Source organism: Rissa tridactyla, chromosome 17, assembly GCF_028500815.1.
Source record: "Rissa tridactyla isolate bRisTri1 chromosome 17, bRisTri1.patW.cur.20221130, whole genome shotgun sequence".
Taxonomy (NCBI): Eukaryota; Metazoa; Chordata; class Aves; order Charadriiformes; family Laridae; genus Rissa; species Rissa tridactyla.
Window position 1 is genome coordinate 4,078,775 of NC_071482.1, and position 25,095 is coordinate 4,103,869.

Genomic DNA, 25,095 nt, shown 5'->3' on the forward strand with positions numbered 1-25,095 from the left:
GTATTATGTATGCTTATCAAGAGACCAGCCTGGAACCGGACTAGTCTTAAGGCTTTGAGGGTCTTTAGCAACTTTTTGACAATTCCGAGAGGCTGGGGAAACCAGGAGGAAAGATGGGAGCCACTTCCCCCATAATTTTAGCCTTTATTTTGCTTTCCCCCACATGCACCCAGAAGGATAACACCACATATTTTTCTGGCTGTAGAGCCGTTACTGTCTTGGATAATGGGACAGTTCCTCACAAACATCAGTTACTGGAAATTGTGTACAAAATTGTCCTGTCTCCACTTCCTGCTCTTCTCTCCCCCTCCACACACCGTCTCTTCTAAAACGAGCACAAATGACTATCATTAAAGATGAAGCTTGTGGGTTGTGAAGTTTTGGCTGCTTTAAAAATCAGACAGACCAAGTCATCTCAGCCCAGCTTAAAGTACAGAATCACAGGCGATGGCCAGGCCACCACGGGCTTTCGCAGAGAGGAGCCCAAGCCACACATCTGCACTACGGTTTGAAACCTCGGGGTTTCATTTGGGGTTGCTCAGACCTAGACTATACGGTTTAGCCTCTTCTCCCAAAGGAAATGTGATTCCTGTATGGGTGTTGCATTTGGGGGTTTAGGGGAGCTATCAGGATACCTTTTGGTTACTGGGCGAGAAACCCCTGATAATTAGTATTCCTCATCTTGCCCAATTCCCAGCACATCAAAAGTACCATCTTATCAGCTGCTCCTGAAGCGTCCCAGCAACCCACTCTGCTTGTGCCTGGGCAGGACTGGTCAACAGTACCACACAAAAACCTCAACTGGAAACACTACGCACACCAGAAGACAGATCATGCACAGAACCTAGAAACACCACCCATAAAAGCCCAGAACACCCTCATTTCATAAAAATCAAAGTTAAATGTCCTTTGTTAATGTTACTAAAGCTTACTCATTTAAACACGGTGCCATCCATATTACACTCAGAAGCCTACCAACACCATGCAAAAACACCACTTTTAGGTGTTAGCTTCTTTGAAGGGGCTGGAGCAACATAAATTAGTCCTAAACATCTTGGATTTTCCAAGGAGAAATATTTCCATGAACAAATGAAGAAAACAGACTCCCAGGGCCCCTCATAAATTCTGGCACAGAAAGGCATGTGCTTCCGTTGAGTACATTTCAGAACAATATTTCCTGAGGCATTTCTGAATGGTATTGATTTACATGCAAAAGATTATGTCTGCAGCCACGCAAAAGGACTGGCTGACAAAGGTGAAAGAACAATGCATCAAGAAACAAAAGTAGACCTTTTTTCTTCAAGTTAATTAAAAGAAACTAGGTCTGATTCCCTTTGTTTGACACCAGTAGGATACCATTCACTGCTCAGGAGTTAATCCTGATTTACTGCAGCAAATCAGAGCGATACGCGCACAGCATATGAGCCATTCTAAGTTGCAATCAGACAGAGACTTCAGCACAATGCTCCCTACATCTGCAACAAACTCGGATCAAATTTTACTAATCACCTACCTCTTTTCAATCCATTATGTTGACCATTAAGATAATCATATGAATTTGTAAGTCTGAGATGGGGGAGCCATGTGAGCCTCCATGGTTGTGTTTCTATGGAAACAATTCCCCTGGCATCTTCAGTCCACATTCGGTATTCCTGTCTGACTGTTTTGTCTCATTCACGCACTCAAAATCCCCATTTTCCAAACAGTCATTTCGGGAGGGCTATGTTTTCTTCTTTTTTCTATTCACCCGTTGAGCTGGATATCACAGGGATGATGAGGTATCTGGCAGGTCACTGTGCCCCACTCCTGACCCAGAGAAATCAATAGGGCAGCACAGTATCCACAAGCCCTTTTAGTGCTTTTGCTTTTTTGGTGCAACTGGCAAGGCTGAAAATTAGTCCTAATTACGTTTTAGAGGTTTTGCCGCTTTCATCCCTCAGCAAAGATCACACATGAATTACAATGGAAACTGCTATTTGTAGCAACTTCCATCCAGAAGCTACTGCATTCCCATCTCCTTCCTCTGCTTCACCCATCTCATAAAAGCAATCACTTATGTGAAAGGTGGCAGCTCCTGAACTCCATCCACAGCCAAATCACAGCGCACTTCAGCCCTGGGACAGGATAACTCCCTACCCAGCTGGAACAAGGAGCATGCAAAGGAGCCAGAAATTAACTTCTCAGTTAAAATTTGGCCATAATGCTTCAATTAACACTCCATCCTTATGAAAGGTACCACATCCCAAGCAACAGGGCCTCCATCACTTCCCTTCTGAGACTATTTCACAGTACAATGGGCTTCACACTTCATTCTCCTAAGAGTCAGAGCACGTTTTTAATTGCTCAGTCTCACTGTAATTCAATCCCCGTGGACCATCGGGAACAATTCGTTCCTTGTGTCTGCAGAGTGGCCACCATCTTGATCAACTCAGCAAGGACGGAACTAAGGGTTTCTAAGGTTGAAAACATGAGCTGCTATACCCTATTCCAACATGCTACACTCACTAATTGGGGTATTTACAGACTGCTCCTCTGTCCAAATGTTGCACAGAAGGAGGCATGTCGTATACATCCAGTAGTGGATTACACCTGCAGCTTCTCAGGACTTCTCATGGCAACGTTCCTCCATTTTCTGGGACTATGTTAGACTTTTCTCTACTGGCTTGAAAGCTCTCTGTGTTTCTGCAGGAGCAATTAAAGAAAAAGGTAAAAGAATTGTCCTTTCAGTCCATCCTTTTGCCAACGTTCAGCTGAAGCATTAAACAAAATCTTTAGCTTTCTGGAACCAGCTCTGCTCATTAGCACTCTTGCCCCAGAATGGGCATTAGCAAAGGCAGAGGCCCTACAGAAGGAAGACGTCCAAAGGTCTTCCGCATTTAACCACTCTGTGTTCTGAATATACCGGGAATTAACTTGCAGGAGTTAAAACAACGGTTGCCTCCCTAAACTACTGCTTCCACGCTTGCTGTTGGCAGTTCTAAAAAAGCGCAAGGCCCACATTTTTAGACAGTATAATTTGGCAGAGATCCCTTAGCTCCATTGTTTTCACTGGAACCGTGGTAAGTTACACCAGATGAGAATATTGCTCTAAAAAGATTTTGCTTTAAACAAACACACAAACAAAAACAGGTTTAGACAAGACCGGGGATTTTGAAGCTGCATTCCTGTCTCCAGAAACTTCCAATGACTTGCAGTAGTCTTTGCTTCACCAAGCCACAAATTTGTAACGCCTTTAATCTTTCCATGTAAGTCAGTTCCTCTACTCCCTTAATCGTTTTTGTTGCTCTTCTCTGAATTCCGTCCAATTTACCACACAGTACAGACTACATTACATCTGAAAGGCCAGAAGTATGGTATACAGAAGCTCATTTTCAAATTCTATGACCTCAATTCTTGGGAGGATTTCAGAGACCAGACACCAGGCTATAAATGAAGAATGTGTGCCCGTATAGCTGGGTAATTTAAATGCATTTTCTGTGAATAAATCTACCCGGTACTTTCTTGATCTGTACAATCTTCTGCCATAGGGGCCTAACATAAAAATACTTCAAAGGCTCTAACAAATTCCCTCAAGATGTGATCTTCAGCATTTCAAAAGCTGAAAGACATAGACAAGGTTTAAAGTGATCATGATATATTTTCAAGGTAACACTCTTCAGCAACTCCTGTTCACCCATTTCTTGAAAGCGAAATTATATCACCTCTCTCTATATATATCTTTTTAACTTATTGACGATCTTATGAGCAATGCAAAGATGAAGCGAACTTGACTTTTGGTTAGGGTTTACTATACCTCATTATCTTTAAATGAAGCACAGCAATGCTTCCTTCCTTCAAATACCTACTAGACAGTTCCAAATGGAAATCCCCTAGCCACAGACCCTCACCACTTCCCTTGCCTCTTGCAGAACTGAGAAAGTTTAGATTTGGATTCAAGTTTCAGCCCCGATCTCTCTTCCCATGCTGAGCTGAAACAAGACCCTGCGTAGTAACACTTTTGTGAAAGATGATTTTTATGTTACACCTCAGTCCCATCTCTGATATTAATTATACAGTTTGAGCTTTAAGCCAAAAGATATTTTGAAACTGATGCTCTTGGCTGAAACCAAGATTCCTCATGTCCTCCAAATACTTTCATAACAAACTCTCCTCGACTGCGGCATATTTAATGAGAATGCAGATGATCAATTGCAGCCCGCCTTGCACGGTTAACTCAATCAACAAACTACTAATGACTCCAGCATGTTACAGCTTTTCTGGCTAATGAGAACCGTATTGACCAGATTTTTCCCGTTCTCCCAGGATCAAACGCCAATATGGAACGAGTTCTGGTACAACTGTAACATTAGCCTGCAAGCAAAACGCTGACCAGCAATAGCAGGACACAGCCTGAGTGTCATTAGGGAGCAAAAGATCTCCCAGACGTGTGGGCCGGCCTTTCCGAACCCTGCCATAGCATGTGTCTGTCTGCCGAAACCAAAGCCCTGAGACACAGAGAGCCGCAGCGCGAGCACGGAGCTCCCACCTTGGCGCGCAACGTTTCCAGACAGAAAAGCCTTTTGTTCCCGGCACGCCGGCTGCACCGCCACCTGTCCCACCGCTCCTCCTCCTCCTCACCGCCTTCTGCTGCCATTGTGCTGCAGGATAATTTGTAGCAGGTGAGAAGTAAATACTCTCTGCTTCCTCTTTCTTTCACTTCTGTGCTGCCTGTTCCTGCAATTTATCCTCACACCTCCATTTCTTCTTCCCTCCTCCTTCAAATGGAAGTCAGTGGACCATTTTCTGTATGGAAATCTAACAACTGACCATGTTCTAAGTGAAGAGCAGTATTTATTGCAGAGCCGGAAGAACTGAGATGGGAAACAGTTCGTCAGGTGTTATCTTGCCTGTTACCAACCACGATTAAATAAAGATTTGCTCCCATGGAAAGCAATGGAAAGAATTCCAGTGACTTCAGTCATCTTTGGACTCAGGCTTTGTTTCCTTATAAAATAACCTTCAGTTTCCGGTACGGTCTGATTTCTAAAATCACCAATTTCTTAAATAGACTTTACATTCTGTACCCTGGAGAAAATGCTGCAGTCTGACCAATTTCTCTCCATCAAGAGGAGACCTTGGTTCCATTTTTGTCTACACTACCGTTTTGTGGGGTGACAAGTCACTTCCTTTCCCCAGTCCTTCACTTCCGTCTATCAAACAGGGAAAACACAGAATGCTTTGTCCTCCAGAAAGTAAAACTGCTACAGAAAAAAAAAATACAGGTATTATTTTGCTTTTGATAAGGTTCACACTGCACCACCTGAGAGCGACGCATTCTGCCATCCCTGGCTTCAACCAAACCAAAGCAAAAAGTAAAAACACATTGGGTAAAAAGGGGAGACAGAAGGAGTAACTGGCACTTGTGAATTAACTGGAAAACATCAATTCTCCAAAGCTTCTTTTCAGACTAAGCTAATTTGCCAGTATCATTTTGAACAAAAATCATGGAGAATGCACACGGTTCATCAATAGGGATTGTGTTCCTTCCTCTTTAAGAACTGCTCCTATGCAATTCTCTCCACTTTAAAAGGCTTAAATATTAAATATCATTCAGCCAAGTCATAGTGGGGGTCCACGGTTGACTTCATTCCTCTCTTAACAATGTCCTCAGGCCAGCCGCCAGGAATTCAGACACTTAATAACTTCCCTGGGCTGAGAACTCTTCACCTCAGGCATGCTCTCCTCTTATCTACAGTGGGAAACGTTCCCATTCATTTCATGGTCCGCTTTGACCACAGCACTCCTCACTTCACTGACTTTCTCCTGCGTTATTCTTCAGGTTCAAACTTCCCAGCCTCACCTGCAGGTCCACACACACCCTTATTCTGGTAGCTTCCCACTCCCTCTTAAACATAGCCTTAGCTTTCACCCTAATACATCTAAACCCTTTGTCCTCTCCTCCTACCCTGCCGTACCACCATCCTCTCCCTTGCAAAGGCTGATCCACGGAGCTCTATGACTGTGCTATGGTGACCAATTCTGATAAAGAATCTTTCACTCAGCCTTGCATTTTTAGTGCCAAAGGGCCTTCTTTCAAAACCTTGTTTCTAACAGTATGTCACCCTCTTCTCATATGCATTCAGCTTTGCAAGAGCAATTCCAGTGCCTTGTGAGTAGAAGCTGGAGCTCCACATTTGCAAGCAGGTTTCTGCACTTCCCTTCGAGCGTGCTGGAAGGTCCCGCACAAACACTGAGCGTGTGTCTCTCCTCCAACCACTTCACACTCCTTTCCACCCTCCTTTTATTCCAAAGGACACAAGCCAGCTAGCTAGAAATGGCCACTGCAGATGTGTTTTCTCTGATTTCCTCAGTTTTAGTCTCCTTCCTCCCCTGGCCCTTGTACAAAAAATTTACACAGAAAAAATCAGAATTTGGTCCCAAATTGTGTCATTTAAGACCATTCTTGTCCACTGCTAGCAGATGGGAGCTACTCCCTACCAGCATGGTTTAAGAAACATCCAAGTCACTCTAGGCTTTATTCTCATGGGCATCCAGAAGCCAGTTCTTGAAATATAGGACTCGATACTCCTGTGGCTGGGGTCTAAAGTAAATTAAAGTTCCAGTAAAAATAACTTTGCCACTGCTCTTGGTTTTCTTTTGTAAATGGAACAGGGCATTAGCACAGCCAGTTTTTGTACTACAGGACTCCTTCCTCAGATTGCTTTTAAGTTCATTAAGTTCCAGCTTCAGGAAGAAAATGGTAGCATTTGATTTATTAGTACAGGGGAAGAAGGATGAAGTAAGCAATAAATCTAGCAACAGTGGTATTACTCCAGCTCACTGCAAGCCAGTCCCAAGGAGCACCCAGACTCCAATCCAAGATTAGCACATATGGCTGATGTCCAGGGCAAGTCCTCCCCTTGCTCTGTGCCTCAGTTTCCCTGCGCAGAATGAGATGATGCTAACTGTGAAGCTGAATTCTGTTATATTTGGCAGAGACATAAAAACATAAAATCATGTACTCGCAAGCAAATCCATGGAGACAGTGTTATCAAGCAACATGCTTCTATATAAAGTATGTCTCTAGGATACGTGCAAAAGAACCAGCGTGAAGGCATTAGGATAGTCCTACAGCTATGACACCGTCTTAGCCCTCGAGGTATTTTGCTCTGCTACCCACTCTGCCACAAATTCCCTGTGCAAGCCTGGGCAAATCATCAAATCTTTCCCCATCCGTACAACGGAAGAACAATCCATCCTTCCTTGTTTTCTTTTTCCTCTCAGGGCTACTGGCATTACAAGTTCTTAGGGCCAAAAAGTAACTCTCTCTGGATATGCTTGCAAACTGATCTGACAGAGCCTCAAATTCACCTGCCGCGCTACCAATACAAACGATGGGTCAGCAATACAGGTAATATTGGATAGACACTGACTTAGTGGCAGAAAAGAAGGGAACTGCTTACCTAGAATGCATTATTTGTGACTTCAGAAGTAAATATGAGAAAATTAATGAATTTTCTGCCTGGTTTTTTTTGTCCTTTTTTTGCCTTCAAAGAGTGGAGAGGAATGACTAGAAGGTTCTCTGGACAGATCAATGAAACTAACACCCAACAAATGACCTTTCCTCAGTGTCTTATAAGTACCTGTCAACTTCAGGAGTGCCACCACAATTGAACGGAGAGATTTAAAGCCCGACTATTCATTAGAGAGCAAACTATTATTCTAGAGACTTAAATGAATTGGCTAGTGGCCAGCCCTCCTTACTGTGTAGGTACCACTGGTAAAATGGAAAGTGGCTGCTATTCGGTTTGCACAAAAGCACAGAAGAGAAAAAAGTCTTTTAAGAGGAACAAGAACTAGGCTGTTCAACTGACGATGGTCTGACATCTTCACAAGATGGCATGAAGAGTAAGCAGATATACAGCATAATCAGGGAACCATGAAAACAAGCAGAAGTCTGTAAGCACCAGGGATAGCCTCTATTTTATGGCATCACTAACAACTAACCAACCAAGCACACTATAATGAATGCATTCATAAAATAAAGAAGCTGGGAAGGTGTCTCAATAACTCCAATTTTCTTTTATACAGTAGACACTACTGACTTGCCATATGCAGTTCTGAATTAAAAGCCAAATTATCATCTTCTCTGATATAGCTCACATTTGCATTAAACGCTAACATTTCAAAATAGGAGTTACAAACCTCACCATTAATCATCTGGTTTGTATCAAGTGATATGTTACCTTTATCTCCCTAGAGTCTTTTCTCAGGATAACCTTCTTCTCAAGTTCCACTTCTCAAATCGCTATTTATGATGACTAGGACAAAAGTAAAGGAGACTAACACCAGCTCTGTTATACAACACGTGTCTGTACAGTACAACCAAGAACAGCACCTCAGTTAGCAGCAGGCGAGCCAGCCTCTGACAAGAAGAGCACAGCTGTATTGGTTCTTCATCACGCTCAAGTTAAGCAATGCCATTAGTATACCCACACTATTGAAACAGCGCTCTTATTATTATATCACTACTTAAGAAACCACCTACAGGAGTAACAGAATTAAAAGTCTACCATGCAGAAAAATAGGGGCGGCAAGAGTAAGTAGCCTCACACCACACCTTTTTCCAGTTCCCCATCCACGCTTTGCCCCTTCCTCATGGTTAGAGTAGCTAGAAACCCTTGGGATGGCAACACTGAATTTTGCTTAGCCTCCTGAGGAACTCTGAGTTCTGGGTTACTCTGCTCTGCAAATACACCAGAATCTTACAAGTTTACTTTCTTTGGTCTCATCATGAAGGCAGCAATTAAAACTGTGTACAAGTCATTTTTTTATCAACAAGTATTGAGCTACTTGGACAGAGATAATTTTTAATATGTCTCCTAGTGCTTCTGATGCACAAGAGTGGCATATCATTTTCTTTTTCATTAAAGTTGGCTCTAATACTTGCTAACAGCCCTTGGTGAAATATTTTAACACAGTCTCCGTAACTTCTGACAAATAGCTGGTTAAGATTTACCCTGCTATTCCTCAAGAAGTAGAAAGACCATCGTATTGGGCAAGAAGATGAAAAGTTATTTCAGCAAGAGAGCATTTCTACAAGCTAATCTCCCAGTTTCGCTGCTGGCTGTGATAACGGTCAACTTGATCAGGTCCTGTGGCTCGAATCTAGAGAAATAGTATGCGAAATCCTTCCGCATTTGATGACTCTGAAGATCCATGCCTTCCAAAACATTTTCTTGTGTGAAATAACCTCCTTTTGCAGATGGCAAAGTTTGAAATATGAAGGAGATCCCATCACTTCATCACTATATCCCTCTACAGACCTTATCTACGTCCTCAACACCACCACTACAAATATCTGCTAAAATATGTCCAAGACATTCTTGATATTATCCATACAAGTGTCTCAATTTGCATTAAAACATGAATACAGAGAGTTGCCTACCTTTCCATAACCCATTTCTCTGGCAGTGACACACAAACTGCTCTAAGGCAGCTTGATGTTTCTGCTGCCCTCCTCCACTCCCCAACACTGCAAGATTTGGCAGATCATAAAGCAAATAGCACCTTCCATGCTCTGCTCCTAATGTCTTTGAGAGTGTGTGCTTCAAGTCCTGCCCTCCACATTTAAAGTGGTGGGCTTTCCTGCATTTGTGTTCTGTTATCTCAGCATAGGTGTTTTTCAGTGCAGTTGGATGGCTAATAGGCACATATACTAATAAGGTCTCTGACAGATGCCATCTTCCCTTTGTTTTACAAGAGGTTTCTGCTCCATTCCTGCCACTCTTATTTACTCATCGGTCCGTTTGAAAACTTACTGTTCGCTGGCACTTCAGCGGAAGCTCGTGGTTACTTGTGGTTTTCAAAAAGGAAGGGTGCATTTGAGATGACACACAGTAAAACAGTCTGACCATGTGTAAAAATAAGATTATACCGCACAGCCCATGGTTCCAAGTAGTCCAGCTTTGCCACAGATAAGGCAGTCTGAGGAGGCTTAGGATGCAAACTGAGCACTTTTTCTTCAAAAACTACCCAGCTGCTGAAGGCGCAAAAGGCAGAGTTTTAGGATAAGCTTTATGGTGCAATTTGTTTCCATCAAACTCTGCTTATGATGATTTAGCTGAGTGGATCCAGAATCTGTTACAGTAAAACAGGTCAAAGTGGATATGGAAAAAGATATTTCCATTCTTCAAAGGCAGAAAAACAATTTTTCATCTTTTCTGACTGGATACAGTTAAAGAAGATTACAGCTGGTATGACTGCTTTCGGCAGCCTAGTGTTTGACCTATAATTCTGTAAAAATATAACTAAGCCTTCATATATTGACTGTCAAGAATTTTCCCCCACATGGTTTTTGTTCTTCTCAGGCTGCTTTATATGGAAAATCTGCCATATTATAGATCTGCATATGAAGACTCTTTGGCCTATTTCATGATCAGATACAACAGATCAAACTAAAAAGAAGATAAACACAGCTCAAAACTATGTTTGGTCATCTTAACTACCCAAGAGAATGTGCCTTCAAAACAAACAGGGTAAGGAAAGGACAAAAAAAAGAAACTTCCTTGTGTCCAAACAGCTGAGAGAGCATTTCAGTGGCCTGTTTGTCAAAAGATGCCAAACAGCAGCAACTCTGAAGGACTGAACGCGCATTCACCACTTCCAAAAATGAATCCATATTGTAGGAACACAAATGGGGAGGCACCAAATCAATCTGCCGGGTCTGTCCCCCAACAGGAGACAGCACCGCTTCGTGAGCTACCGCAACATGCTGCACAGCAGTACCACATTACAGAGCTGCCTTCTTCACACATGGACTTTGAAGCTCAGGGAAACATTTGTGCAGAAGCCCAACCTAGTGTGAACGCGTTGACAAAGCTCAGAGGAAACAGCTATCCTGCATAGAGACTTTTTGCTCCCGCCGCAACAAAGAGGGAGGGGAAAAATGCAGATTCTGAAAGCTGTTTCCCAATACTGCTGCTGTGTGTAACTGTAGCAGCTTTCAGAGAAGTGTCAATGCAAGCACAGAAAGGTAAATTAACTCTGTCATGTCTGTGATGGAAGAAGTACAATATTAGCCTTACACATCACAGCAGACGCAGCCTGTGCTTTAGGGAGTTGCTGAAGTATGGATTGCTAGGAGCTGGGAGGACATATAAACCCCACCTTTGCACAGTCTTTCCCTAAGCACGTGCCACTCGCCACTGCCAGTGACAAGGTAGAAGGCAAGGCCCCGGTGTAACAACCCTTACCTTACTGCTGCCACCACCACTGCAACACGGAGCAGCTGCACATCACACCCTAAGGTGCCACAAGTAAGGAATATGGATAGTCCTACTGAAAGCGAAGGGAAGCTCCCCAAGCATCTGAGCTGTACCAGGTCCCACACTAGTCCAAGCATCCCTGCTTCTTCCATCTCCCAGGAAAAATCCCCCGCTCTCCTCAAAAGGCCTTTGTTCACATGCAGAGCAACCTCAGTGCAGCCAGTTCACCAGAGCTGACAGGAGCTCAAGAGCACGTGGTAGACACAGGGATTGCCTTGTGATTTTTGGTGGCACATTGTTGATGACAAAGACCCTGGCGGAGGATGGAGAAGCAAGGTTAATGCAGCAAAGCACAGAATAGGTCCTATGCAACTCCTTACTTGCCACTTTAACTTTCTCAGTTTACTTTTTAATTTAATGTATTCTTTTGATCTCTCTTTCTCTCCTTTCTCTTGTCTCCCTGAGTTTGCTGACATAGTAGAAGCATGACAAGCTCAGACAAGATAACCTACTTTTTTCTTTTTCTCTTGTACATGTTAACGCTTCCACTCCTCTACCTAGCATATGAAAGCATATTGCAAGTATCATTATAATGATACTTCCAATCCCCCTGTGAAGTAATTCCCCCAACTGACAGGTGAAGAAACTGAGACACACAGAGCTCTTAAATTACTTGCCCCTCAAGCTTACAGAGGAAGCCAGCAACACAAGTGGAAATGAAACCCAACAGATTTCTGTTTTTCTTGGTCCCAATCTATATAAAATTATTATACCTCCACCCATCACAGGCCTGTCAAATACCTCCATTTCTAAATACAGTACTAATAGCAAAACTTCAGGTCTCCATTACAGAGACTTAGACATTTCTATGATTTAATTGCAGCCAAGGAACACCCATCGCCGTATCCTGTTTGCCTTCAGTCTGTACTGCCACCTGTTAGCTCAGGTTCCAGAGGTCCATGCAACCTCTAAACGTATGTCTTAATGGGAAGAGGCTACAGCCTACCTGCGTTCTATAGCCCAAAGCCTGCATACTGCATGGAGCAGAGTTTGTTTACACATTAAGCCATGTAATGTGCTCCATTTTTTTACTTTTAGCCTGGGCTTCCAAATGCTCTGGACTCTCTTCCCTGTGTGTGCTCACGTTTGGGAGTCTCAGCTGGACTCGGACAGGCTCAAACCCACACCTAACTGAATTTCATCACAACCATGGATATCGCTCAGCCAAGCTGTTTTCCCTCTACATATGGAATAATTCAGTGCTAAACCATGAGCTCGATTTTACAGAGATTAGATTTCCAGTTATGACACTGACTAGAATTCAATATCCATCACTCCCTCCAGGGTACTGAATAATCTTCAGCATTTACAAACCCGAACTTTCAAATACAAGTACACCTTTAAAATTAGTCTAAAATTACTTGAATTCAGATATTGACACCTTTGGGGTTAATATTCTCAAAGATGTTTCTCTGCAACAAATCATGCTTTTTTTATTGTATGAAAGCTGAAATTAGCACATTGTATTGGTGCTCAGTCTTAAAAGGCAAAAAATCCAAACAATAAAAGTAGATGATAAAATCAAAAGTGGACTTTGGAGAAAGCATATAACATTTTTGTGCCACATGGTCTGTCTACACCAGAGCACTCAAAAACATTAAACCATATTAATTTTTGAGGTAAGTTAGTTGAGCACCATTTAAATCCCTGCATAGACTTTTTACTTCACAATCGAAGTGGCTTTAATTAGGTTTCACTAAACTGACTTTGGAAGCGAATCAAGTTTAAACGAAAAGAAATCACTTTCACCACGAACAAGAGTGACCACAAAGGGGTTCAGTGCACTTTGACTAATACATTTTATATATGCATCATTAGTTTAATACGAATTAACTTGCGACTATTCCAATGTAGGCAAGCCCACAGTTCTTTTACATCTAAACATGTAATAATAGCCCCTTTGTCTTGTCAGTTTGAATGGTGAGCTCCCTGGAGGAATTATACTGAATGTACAAGAGACGCTACGCCTAGGCCAGGATCTCTTGGGGTGTACAGCTCCTGCGTGCAAGCAGTAAGTAGCCTCTTTGGACTACTCTTTTGCGTCAAGTTACTCACACACGTACCTGCAGCACTGGATACAACAACCGAAAACCTTAAGCCGTCTACCAACACAAGCAAGGCATTCTCACATATGCACTACTTACACCCAGAAGTTTCATCCACAGCCTCTCACACCAAAACACCAGGGTGGATCTGTCTGCGTGCACTGCAGTTCTAATGTTTAATCATCTTGAACACAGTGATACCCACACCACTCTAGAAAGAAATCAATTCTCCCTTTGCTCTGAGCTATAAATGCATGTATTCCATAATCAGCCTAACAGAACAGACATATGGGATTGTACATCTGGGAAGCATATGAGAGGCCTTCTCAGATATAAAATTGTTTTGCAAAGCGTCTCTCAGACCCAGCTTTAGGTATTTTTCCTTCATTTGCACACTGGAAAATTTGACTGATGTTTTTGGTTTATAAGATATTAAATAATAACCACTCAGTTGCATTACTGGAATGCTTTTCACTCCTAAAATCTCCCACTACACCTTATACATCTTATCTGCAGTATTTTTCGACATGCTAATATTCTCTGTTTCTGCCATTAGCCCTGGGACTCATTTCTCCCATCACTGACGTGAGGCTGCCTCCGGGCTTAAACTGGGCACACAAATGCCCTTTCCAAGACGGACAGTAAAGGATGAAAAATCACAAGACTTCTAGAACAGCAAGCAGACATGAAGCAAATGTGAACTGGATTCAGAGGTGTTTTCAGTACTGATAGCTCTGAAGGGTTTCTACAACCAAAGGAGGAGAATTCCTAATGCAAAGCAGCTCCTCAGGAAGGCACTGCCACCACCAGCGACTCGGAGAAGCCAGCAAGCGCATTCCTACAGAAAACTCACGGCAGCAAGCAGAGCTGCAACACTGCCTGGTGACAGACTCCAAAATGATGGTGGCCCATCACAGGCTCATAGGAATCCAAAAAATCTCATCATCTTCCTACCTATGATCTGATTTTCCCTTCCTGGGCACCCTGGGCAATTCTTCATCTGCAAACTGGCAATAATAACATTTCACTTTTGCCACCTCCTGACTGCCATGTCTTCAAGGTCATGGACTCTTACTCAGTTCGTACAGCACTTAACACAATGAGGGGTTAAGCTCAATTGAGGGTATTAGGCAATCTAATTATTATATTTTTCTTTTTGAATTTCCAAACCTGTCCAGTGGGTGCCATCCCACATGATAGGGAGAAAATACAAATGAAATGAAAGGCCATAATGATGCTAAGATGAAACTGAGCCTCAGAAGAAGCCAGAATTCCACAGCAGAAACCTTTATCCTATCCCACAACCCCCTCTGCGATAAAGACTGAAGACTTCCACCAAGACTCAAGTTTCATGGAGGGACAGGCACACAACAGTAACCAAGCTGCACACGTTGATCTATACCTGAAGCACAAAAGCATTTTGATGGTGGCGACACGAGAGTAGAAGCAACATCGGAATCTTAAGATCTCCCTCTAAGCTGTAAACTACCCAGTATTTTCCTACTTCAATTAAAAATGCAACCCTCATGGAAAAATTGGGGAAATAACATTTTGGGCAACTCTTCTCCAGTGATTTGCTAAAAAAACCAAACAACCATGAGGTGGGTTCTAGGCACAATTAGTCTCTGAATCTGTTACTAGTGAGAAATAAATCAAGACCCCAAGGCATTGTTCTAAATCACAAGGGTGGCTGCTACCATGTTTCAGTTAAGCATTTGTATTTCTCCCTCTCTCTTTCAGGTTTTCCTTGGAGGCCCAAGAAATCATTTACAGGAGCACAGGGTCTTTTCTGTGCCGGAACTTCCTTTCTTTTCCTCCCTCCCTCTGTTTTAGGAGAGTGGCAATGCTATGAAAAGACCGGATCTTGTTTTACTTTATTGCTATTAGGGGCAAAGTAAAAAGAGTGAGACCTATAAACACAAAGATGCCAAGATACAAGGAGACTACATGCTTGAATGCCCAGCCCTGGCTGCTTTGTTCCGTGAGTAATAACCAATATGTTGGCGGAGGTCATATATATACGTTTGCCACAATGCAGAAAGTGGAGGTGCGAAAAGATACGCTTTATACCAACAGACCATTTCATTTCCTATGTCACAGCATCCCTTTTTCCCTTGCACAAATCATAAACCTTCTCTTTATTCACATTTCTCCTCTGAATTGATACCTCCTGTTCCACTTTTCCTCTCTACAGCAGTAGGCGCTACAGAAATGCTTCTCAGTGATTCACTGCAGAAAATGTGTGGGGGAAGAAAAACAAACATTTATGTCTGCATGACATGGAGCCACTTGGAACCCAAATCACATGGCAAATAGCAAGATTTAACTATAAACTTTGAATTCAGGCCAAACAGGTTGAAATTTCACTAAATTCAGTTATCCTGGGGTAATTTAGTGCTTTCTGCAGCAGCAGCTCCCAGGAAATCACCTGGAAATCTCATATGCTTCAACTCCAGACAACTCTGCATTCCTCTGAAGCTTGACCTGCCCAGCTGGCCTCGCTGCCCTGACCCACAGCAGTAACCCCGGGCCAGGTACTCCTGGGTCAGCTGTTCTGAAGTGCGAGCATTAAATTTCCAAGGAAGTCAGTAACTTTGCTTTATGTGAAGCTCGTGTTTTGATATAGCTCCTTAAAGCTGCCTCTCCACTGCTGGAGAACTCAATGAACCCAAACCTGAACACCAAATTCTGGTCTGAACTGCAGAGTCCAACCAGTCAGTCCATGATATCATAGAATCATAGAATCACAGAATGGTTTGGGCTGGAAGGGACATTAAAGCCCATCCAGTGCCACCCCCTGCCCTGGACAGGGACACCTCCCACCAGCCCAGGTTGCTCCAAGCCCCGTCCAACCTGGCCTTGAACCCCTCCAGGGATGGGGCAGCCACAGCTTCTCTGGGCAACATGGGCCAGGGGCTCACCACCCTCACAGCAAACAATTTCTTCCTAATATTTTATCTAAATCTACCCTCTTTGTATATATTATCATCATCACCATACTGGAGGATCCAGGGCTCACTACTTTGTGCCTCCAATTTCAGAGGATTCAGCGGCTATTTACCAAAATCCAAGCGAGGTGGGAGGAGGGGGTCCATAAAGCACCGCACGATCTATCCCAGTCCTCACATGCATCCCCAGACCACGGTACCAGTCCAACAAAGTTTTCTGACAAAGTTCACAACCCACTGCAGCACACGATGCTCAGCCTTTCTGTGGGGGAACTTGGAAGCAAAACGTTTGCCCTAGAGAAATCCTACAATATTGACGAAGTGCATGGGGCAGGAGGGAAAGACTTCAGCTACACAGGCAGGTCATGAGAGCAAAACACGCTTAGTTCAATAGAATAATGAAAGGAGACAGGTGTTTAAATTCAGTATTTGTAGAGTTTAAATTTCTGTGCCTACACATCATTTAAGTTTCACATTTCTGTCTATAAAAACTGAACAAGGAAGAATATGCGATACAGTGTAAAATAAAATAAAATTTAAAAATCCATCCCCCCACCACCACTATGGTCCAAAATGAGTTTTCAGCATAAAAACAAAGTCTTTGTCCATCCACATTCCACAACACAAATTTCACTAGATTAAAGTAACAGTGCTCAGATCCGAGACACTTCTAGGCCATGAAGGTGAGACTTGGCATTCAGGCTCATAAAGTAGGACGTCATTGTAAATGGTTTAGAAGCCTAGCAAAATTTTAATATACATGCCAGTATGTGTGACCAAAGGGATTACCCCAGAATGGCTTACCTGATTAGTTATACAAATGCTTGCTTTTTTTTTTTTTTTTACCCACTTTTAATCCAAGACCGTGCAGAATGCCAAATGGGAGAATGGAGTGGGGTATGTACTGGAATGTCTGAAGGCTACAGACTTGGGATTTATATTCCATGTTGAATTCATTGTTCTCTCTCCTACCCCCGCTGCCCTCTAAAAAATGCTGCGGCCATGACAGAAATAAATTAGCCTGAGGTACAGGTCACACCTTCAAGGGCAGTAAGCATTCTGGGTAAAATCAATAGAGAAGATGGGAGTCTCTAACAGCTGAAGCAGAAAGAATGACGCATTGATAGCTTTACATATACCCAAACAAAGGCACTTTGGAGAAACCCTAGTCCCTGCTGCCTTGTGAACACAAAGCTCATTTTTTCAACCACCTGAACCCCAACAGCAACACAGAGGCAATTCAGAAAGGCACCCATTTCTTGGGAGAATTTGCATATCGATGCAGAAAATTCTGCTTGTTTGCGTCTCTGCCTGGGAAGGAGATCCAGATGCTGAATTCTACCCAAGGCTGCAACTCCCACAAACTTTTACAGAGACCAGAATCTGCACTGAACTTCAGTTTACATTTTGCAGCATTCTCCAGCCTCTCAAGTGGCAGAAACTAAAGCCTCAAACAAAAAATCGCCTGAACTTCGGTGAACACAGAAACGAGCCTAGGAGGCACCAAGAGACACTATGTGGTGCATTCATTATTTTCACTTGTGGTTTTAAAGCAATGGATAATATATTCAAAATCACTTACATCCATTGAGAACCTTAAACTCAGGCTTCATATTTATGAATCACGGTTCCTCCGAAATGAGGTGATGTAAGATTTATAAGGATATGGGATACATGAAGATTCATGCAGAAGTCTAGTGGCTTTTACTAACGCCCCTATGGCGAGTTAAGTATTAACTCTCAGAGTGAGGCACATAACCTGTTCAGACACTTCATAGATCCCACGGGGTTCCTACCTGCGTTTTCAGGTTCCTAAAAGCTTTAAAGCCTGATTTAAGCTCCCACAATACTTCTAAAAATAGGACTTAGACTCCTCAGTCCCGCAGGAGTTTCTGAAATTGCTACCCAGGAGGTTTCTCAACAGACAGAGCTAAAAGCTTTTCTCCTCTTCTGTCCCTCCCAGATTTCTCCAGAGACAACTTTGGCCCAAATACAGCAGGATCTAAATCCAAATGAACCCTGATTTTGTGCAAAGCCAGCAAGAGAATGTCAAATACGTAACTTTCCCCTAGCCTCCTTGTTTGTTTGCTTTTTTTAAAACCCACACAACATTAACATGTATATTGTTCTTTGATCATTAGACTCACATTTCCACCTATGGTGAAATATAGTGCAGTTTTGAACTATATTTGTACTTACATTTGTGGAGTCTGTGAACAATATCGCAAATAGAATTGTTTTCATTTCCACTGCTACCTGTAAAAATAAACGGAGGAATTCACCATTAACACCAGTGCTCACTAAAGGATTGTCTTTTGCTTACGGTCACTGTCCTATGTCTCAAACACATAGCAACCACGTGGCAATACCTGAAGCATCTCTCTGCCTTCTAGGAAAAATTACAGTGAAATCAACGCCTTGAGGAAAAGCGTTCCTCAGAAATCATCCCTGTTTTGCTGCTTCTGCTCTCAAAGAGGCAAAGATGCCTTTGTATCTTTGGATGGCTCCTTGAACCCACCAGTGCACAGAGAAAAGAGATTGTTTCATGTCAGTTGATGGAGAGGAGGAGGCACTACTTAAGCTCTTCAGCAGAGCAGAGCCCTGGCTCTGCAGCTGGCCCTACAGCAATCCTGGCCACTGACACTCCACCTGTGGCTATGGCTGGCTCAGGAACAGACCTCAGCGAGAGGTGACTGAGGGGACAGGGTCAGACATGGTTCCTCCAGAGTGGTAGAGCTGTGAAAACTGCACTGGTGAAAAGGTGTTACTTGTAGACATGCAGCCTCCGCCAGAAATTATAGGCAAGGGAATCAGCTTTACTATGAACTTGTAAAGATGTTTTTAGCCAGACTGTAGGCTTCCAGCTCCTACATGGCTCATTCCCGGCAGCTACTTTCACACACTGCTCTTGGGGACAGAGACAGTGGGGAAAGAAAGGCACATTCAAGATCTTCCCAAAAATGACCAAGATCATCTGCCTCAAAATAAACATTAGACAGAGCAGCCTACAATGACTTGCCCTGCTGTTCCTTGGTTCTTCTCAAGGACAAAAGTACAGGGCAATAATCCACATTACTGGCTGTGATATTCTAAAATACTGCCTGAGGTACCATTATCAGCTTTTGCCTTGCGCGCTTCTATGCTAGACATGAAAAAATACAGTCGCACATTCTGACATGTAGTGCAAACTCTGTGCTTCCTCAAAAGAGGCGCAATGTCATCTAGTGCAGCTTTCTCTAAAATAAATCATCCCCTATTTGTTTTATACTTCCCCGCACTTAGCGATACAGAAAGTCCTGCCCAGTTTTGGAGAACATTCCAATAATCGCAAGGGTAAATTATCTGAGCAGATCACATTTAGCATCTGTAGGTCAAGAATGACCCACTAGAGATACACCCATTTGGGGTCTGTTTTTCTCCAGCAGTGCCGGATACCAGCTGGCTTGCTTTTCTGAGTGACTTAGCCAGGGTGTTTCAGACGGGTCTTGACATCCTGATATTCAAACTGCTCTGAGCACTCACCATCTTCAAAAAAGGCCTTAGAAGGATGTCCCTATATAAGCACTGAAACAAGGAAGCTGCCACAATTAACTGCTCCAGAAACCCAAGACCATTGTGCTTCTGCTCTGCACATCCCAGGACAGGAACAGACTCACAGCAAAGGTAACCTACTGCTCAAGGCGATACGATATATCCCATTCCTCCACCTCCTGCTTTCTCTATTCAAATTTCACCTCTGCCTATTGATTATGGCTGGTTTCAGAAGATATGCCTTCATTTCAAAGAGCGAGATCACACACAGAACTGAGAGAGGAGAGACACATTGTTAAGTTTTTCCCCATTTAAATTGTTCAAAAAGACAGGATTCAGAACACAAATGAAAGACAGACAGAAAATTATGCTACTGCTACACACATTTGCAATGGCTTGATCCACTCTGGAAGTAAATGAAACCTTAGAAAGACCTGGGCCTTTCCAGGAACTATGGAATGCCCTTCCTTTGTTTTAAAAATAAAGAAGGATTTAAATTCATCCAGTGAACTATAATAGACTTGCGTTGGGAATACTTGGGAAGATGAAGGATGGAAATAAAAATAGGCAAGAGGCTAAACGGTTTATTGGCCAAAATCTGGCTGATAGTCATTTAATGGACTTTACTACTATACATCACAGGTAGGGTTGTTAAGATCTGGGCTCTGTGGCCTAAGAGTTGTTTTCCACTTATAACTTCTGCAAGCCTATAAATTGCAAAAATCTCAACCCTAGGAGGGGAAATGAAATAATCCAAAAACATTTCCTGTCCCTAATTATATTTTGCACGTGAAGTGGATTCATACAAAACTGCTGGAATTGGATACCTGAAAATGAACAATAGCATGGGGGAAGCCACGTTGTTTGTGTCTGGGTTAGGACAATATTTTGCCTTTCCACTGTCACTAAAAGGATCTAAGCTAAATATCTGGACCTGAGGTCCAAACATTAGTGTTCAAAACTCAAATGAGGGTGTGCAGTTTTGCAGCCTGGGCTTATCGCTTCTCTGAAAGTACAAGGCATTTTTCTTCTATAAATATGCAAAGTACCTTACAAAAGACCCTCCCGGTCACCCTCCCCATTTCCCAGCTAAGGAAATGGAGGTATAGCACGCAAAGAGGGGAGAGACTAGGCTGTGGCCACACCAAGTCCGTGTCCATCTGCAGCACAACCCTGCCTGCTTCCATAATCCCCCCCAGGTTGCTAAATCAAAGAAGAAGAAAAATGCAAAGAAATTTTCCCAGCCTTCTCTCATCAAAAACTTGGATCTCAGGGGATAAGCGTAAGGAGAGATCAGAGAGCTTCACCTTTGGTCATTTGCAGATTCCTTCTGCTTGGCATAGCTGCTCCCTGTCCCTCCATGTACACGCAGCAGGTAATCCCGGTGGGAATAACCGAGAGCCCCAGCGTAACCCAGTCACTTCTACTTTTGCTCTGCTCTTGCCTTTTGCAAAGAAGAGATGCAGAGTTTTCAGCTGAGAGTGGTGAGCACCCCCATAACCTGTTGTAGTTTGCGAAGATATTACGCACTTCTAATCCCGTGACTTGGAGTATGCACCAGGACTAACCTGCTTCCCTTTTTTCTTACTGAGATCCTTTGCATGGGAAATCAACTTCCAGTTCAAAAATAACCAAACAATAAATATGAAGGCTTTAAACACAAGGATTTTACATTTGCATATAGTTATTTCTTCCATTAGATCAAGTTTATAAAATTCATATAATTCAAATATTGAATGCTGCATGTATTCTTTGCTCTTACAAGATTAAATACTAACTTTTCATAAGCAATATAACTCTGAATACAATTCTGAAGAACATCGGAGGACAAAATTTAACACCAGAAACTGCCAAATGTTTCTGACCTACTTCAAACAATCATTAACTACAGTCAGTTTCTAATTATTTGAGTCCATTTCACTTCTTATTCAGTGGTCATTTTGTTTCTTGACCATTTGGCCTATGTTCAGAAAAATATCCATTAGCCAGCACAAAGTCTCAAAAAAAATTATTCTCCTTCCCCTTTCTAAGGTTGGGAATATTTCAAAACCTCACGAGACAGGAGTTCTAAATATGCCTTTAAACCCCAAAAGTAGAGAGCACTTTAAAATTTAAAAGCGCAATAGTCTATTACATTGAAACATGTTGTTATCAAGTAAAATTGCTTTCTCTCACCCCTCTAATAGCAGTTTTGCAATTCATTTTCCAGAAAGAACTGCGAACATATTAAAAGGCAAAACATCTATGCTCAGGCTGGAAATGATCACATGAACAAGCCACAAGATTTGCTTGATAACATACAGAGTTTATTATTCAAGACCGAGTCTCATTTTCAGCTCTAAGGGAGAGGGCGGGGAGAGAAGGGGGAACAGTCTTTTAAAAGACACACACTGGAAGCAAAGGATTGCATTTATAGGAACCACTAAAAAGAAGAAAGAAAAGAAAAAGTAAAGAAAACAAACCTCTACACTACCAGCAACTCAAGTTTTTAAAAGCTAAACTCAGCTCCCACAAACCTCACAACGTTTTCACTTGAAACAAGTTTACCTTATCAGAGAGGCTGAACAACCAGAAAGCTGCTAAACTTTTTGAAAAGTTCAGCTCTGCTAAAGATGGGAAGGGATACAGCAGAGCAGAAAACAAAGGCACAAGTTAAAAGTCAAAAGCTGCTCGACAAGTTAGTTTCTCTGCACCCCTTACTGACCTAAGAAGTCTTCATTTCACAGGTAGCAAAGTTTGTCTTCCTTCTCCCCTGCAAGATTCACACTTGCACGCAGGCACATCGCATTACTGCAAGCACGCTCATCATCAAAAGAATATTGTTTCCAATCTTCCGCTGACTGAGGAGGGAAAGAAAAATGCAGTCCAGCCAGGTACTGTTTCTTCGTGAAAAGTAAATCCGGCATTCTGGAATGAGTTCAAACATAGGGCTTGACAGGCAAAGGAGAAAAGCTTTTTCACTGAGCATGCTTAGTCCTGCACTGCCTGCACACTTAATGAACATTACTTCCTTCCCAGTGGTTACTCCTAGTAGAAATCCACACCCCCTACTCTTTCAGAAGTCAGGAATGCAGCTGAAACCAAAGTCCAGAAAACATGCCCGACACCCAGACAAGGCCCCACAGATCAATAAACTCAGGTTGTGACCCGCAGGTCAGTTTGTCAAACAGGACATCAGGGTGAGTTTTTTCTACACTTGGTATAGTTTGCTTTATGCTTCAGCTAATGCTACTCGCTCCCCAGAGAAAATAAAACTGCACCGGCTTTTAAAGAATGATTAAATGCTTCAATAACAGATGGGAATTCTCTTTCAAATCTTGTCTTTCCAAACCTGCTTTAAAGTGAGGAAAGAACGCTGCATAAAGAAGTTTTTCAGACAAAATAAGGTCATTAGATTCCTGAGCAAAAGTTATTTGAATTTGTCATAGGTAAGGAGTATCTGGTGACCAAAAAAAAAAAAGGGGGGGGGGGGGGGGCTTTTATTTAGTTAGGGCCTAATCCTGTTCCGTTTGCAATCACATGGAGTTTTGTCATTACCTTCAATGGGAATAGTGCTGGGGTTTTAGATTACAAATGCTTTCAGGCAAGAGTTGTGTCTACTTCAGTGACCTGTACAGGACAGACTGGTTTTGGCACTTCAGTTTGCAATTTCCACTAGTGCTGTGTCTGTGTTCGAACACTGTGCAGCAGAAGTCCCTCTCCTCACAAAATTCACAAGAGTTGCAGAAGAAAAGCAATTCTACAAAATCGCATGTGTTATTTTTAAAGCTCTTCATTATATTTCAAGCTTTTACATTGCTTTCCAGTTTTTCTTTGCTGTTACACTTAACTCCCACATCTCAATTCTCCTCCACAATAGGACTAGAAATTTAGCCTTTTTGTAACAAAGTCCATGCTGGCCGCGACTGCCGTGTCACAGCCTTCATAAAAACACAAAGTGTCCTAAGAATTATAATGGAATAACAAAAGCCGTAATATTTGCAGAGTAAGGAGCACTAATCAGAATTACAACTGGATGGGCCATTATTGGTCTAAGACCTCTAAGATAATGAATATCGCTCTGCATTTTAAAATAGGTTAGAACTCGATCATGACCTCAGTGTCTGAGTAACTCCAGACTTCACAAGGCTGCGGGTCCTGATTTGAACAGGACAGATCATGACAAAGATTAAATCGCTGGATTCCAAATGGCCCAGACCTTTAGAATATACACCCAATTTAGCTTCCAAATTTTAATAGTGCACATTAGGACTGTATTCACACAGGTACATTTCAGAACTAGTGTGGGTCCTTTGCTCCTAAGTACAACCAAGTGGGCTTTTAAAATATTTTAATTGCCCACACATCCCTGCTCTTCCTGATTTCATTCAAGATCATAAAAGGAAATAGTCCCAAAACTGCTTGCCAAAAACAAGCCATGCTGTATTTCCAGTGTACTGAACGTGAAGAGATTTTGGAAATCCCCAGAGAAAGTGTCCTGCAGATTTCGAAAAGCAGCCTTGTTAGGCTGATTAAACAAAAACGCACTAACCAAAAGACTTTTTGCTTTGATACGTTTCCACTTCATATCCCAAAACTTTGCTTTGGTCAGGGAAGTCCCTAACAGGGGACTTTCCTAACAGGCAGCTAAATTGGAATTTTATCTCTGGACCATTTCAGGACCATCTCTCAGACACTTTTCTTGGCTGTGCCACGAACTAAACCTATTAGGTGTTCACTGAGCCCGAGACATCAAAAGCAGGTGGACAGTGCATCTTATTGATGACTAAAAGGAATTACCTTAAAGCTCTGAACTGATGAACCCAAGGCTTAAACACATATTCACTAAGCAAACAGTTGTAGTGATTTTAGACATCCTTGTCTCCCTCAGTTCCTCATTCCCATTTCTGCAGCCCAGCTGGAGGAACAGGGCACATGCAAACTTTGACGTGCCATCCAAGAGCTTGAATTGCCACCAGAAGTAGGAGCCAAACCAATGGCCACAGCACTGAAGCACCTTAAGAGCATGTGTGTGTGCTTCATCGTGGCATGACTCTGGGACAGTAACTTGCTAGAGACACGTGAACTCCACAGCTGTCCACAAAATGAACAAGTGTTTCAGCCCTCCCTGGCACTTACTGCTGCATGAACTGCTTCAAATATTCAGGCTGTAACCACGCACCGCCACCGCAGGTCTCCTCCCCATAATGCTAGTGACAGAGCTGCCGAGTACCTCAAGGCTGCTGTATGGTCAGGATCCGTTTTCCTTGCGAGTACCACAGCACT

General features: G+C 42.6%; 1 long non-coding RNA gene across 1 annotated transcript in view; it reads right to left on the reverse strand.

Annotated features, from left to right (window-relative positions):
• Positions 1 to 22,827, reverse strand: part of LOC128918750 (uncharacterized) — a 40,660-nt gene extending 17,833 nt beyond the window's left edge. The window contains exons 1-2 of the long non-coding RNA XR_008469698.1: positions 22,535 to 22,827; positions 18,499 to 18,555 (exon numbers count right to left, since the gene is read on the reverse strand). This is a non-coding gene — a long non-coding RNA (uncharacterized LOC128918750). The remainder of the gene's footprint in view (positions 1 to 18,498; positions 18,556 to 22,534) is intronic.
• Between the last annotated feature and the right edge of the window lie 2,268 nt (positions 22,828 to 25,095).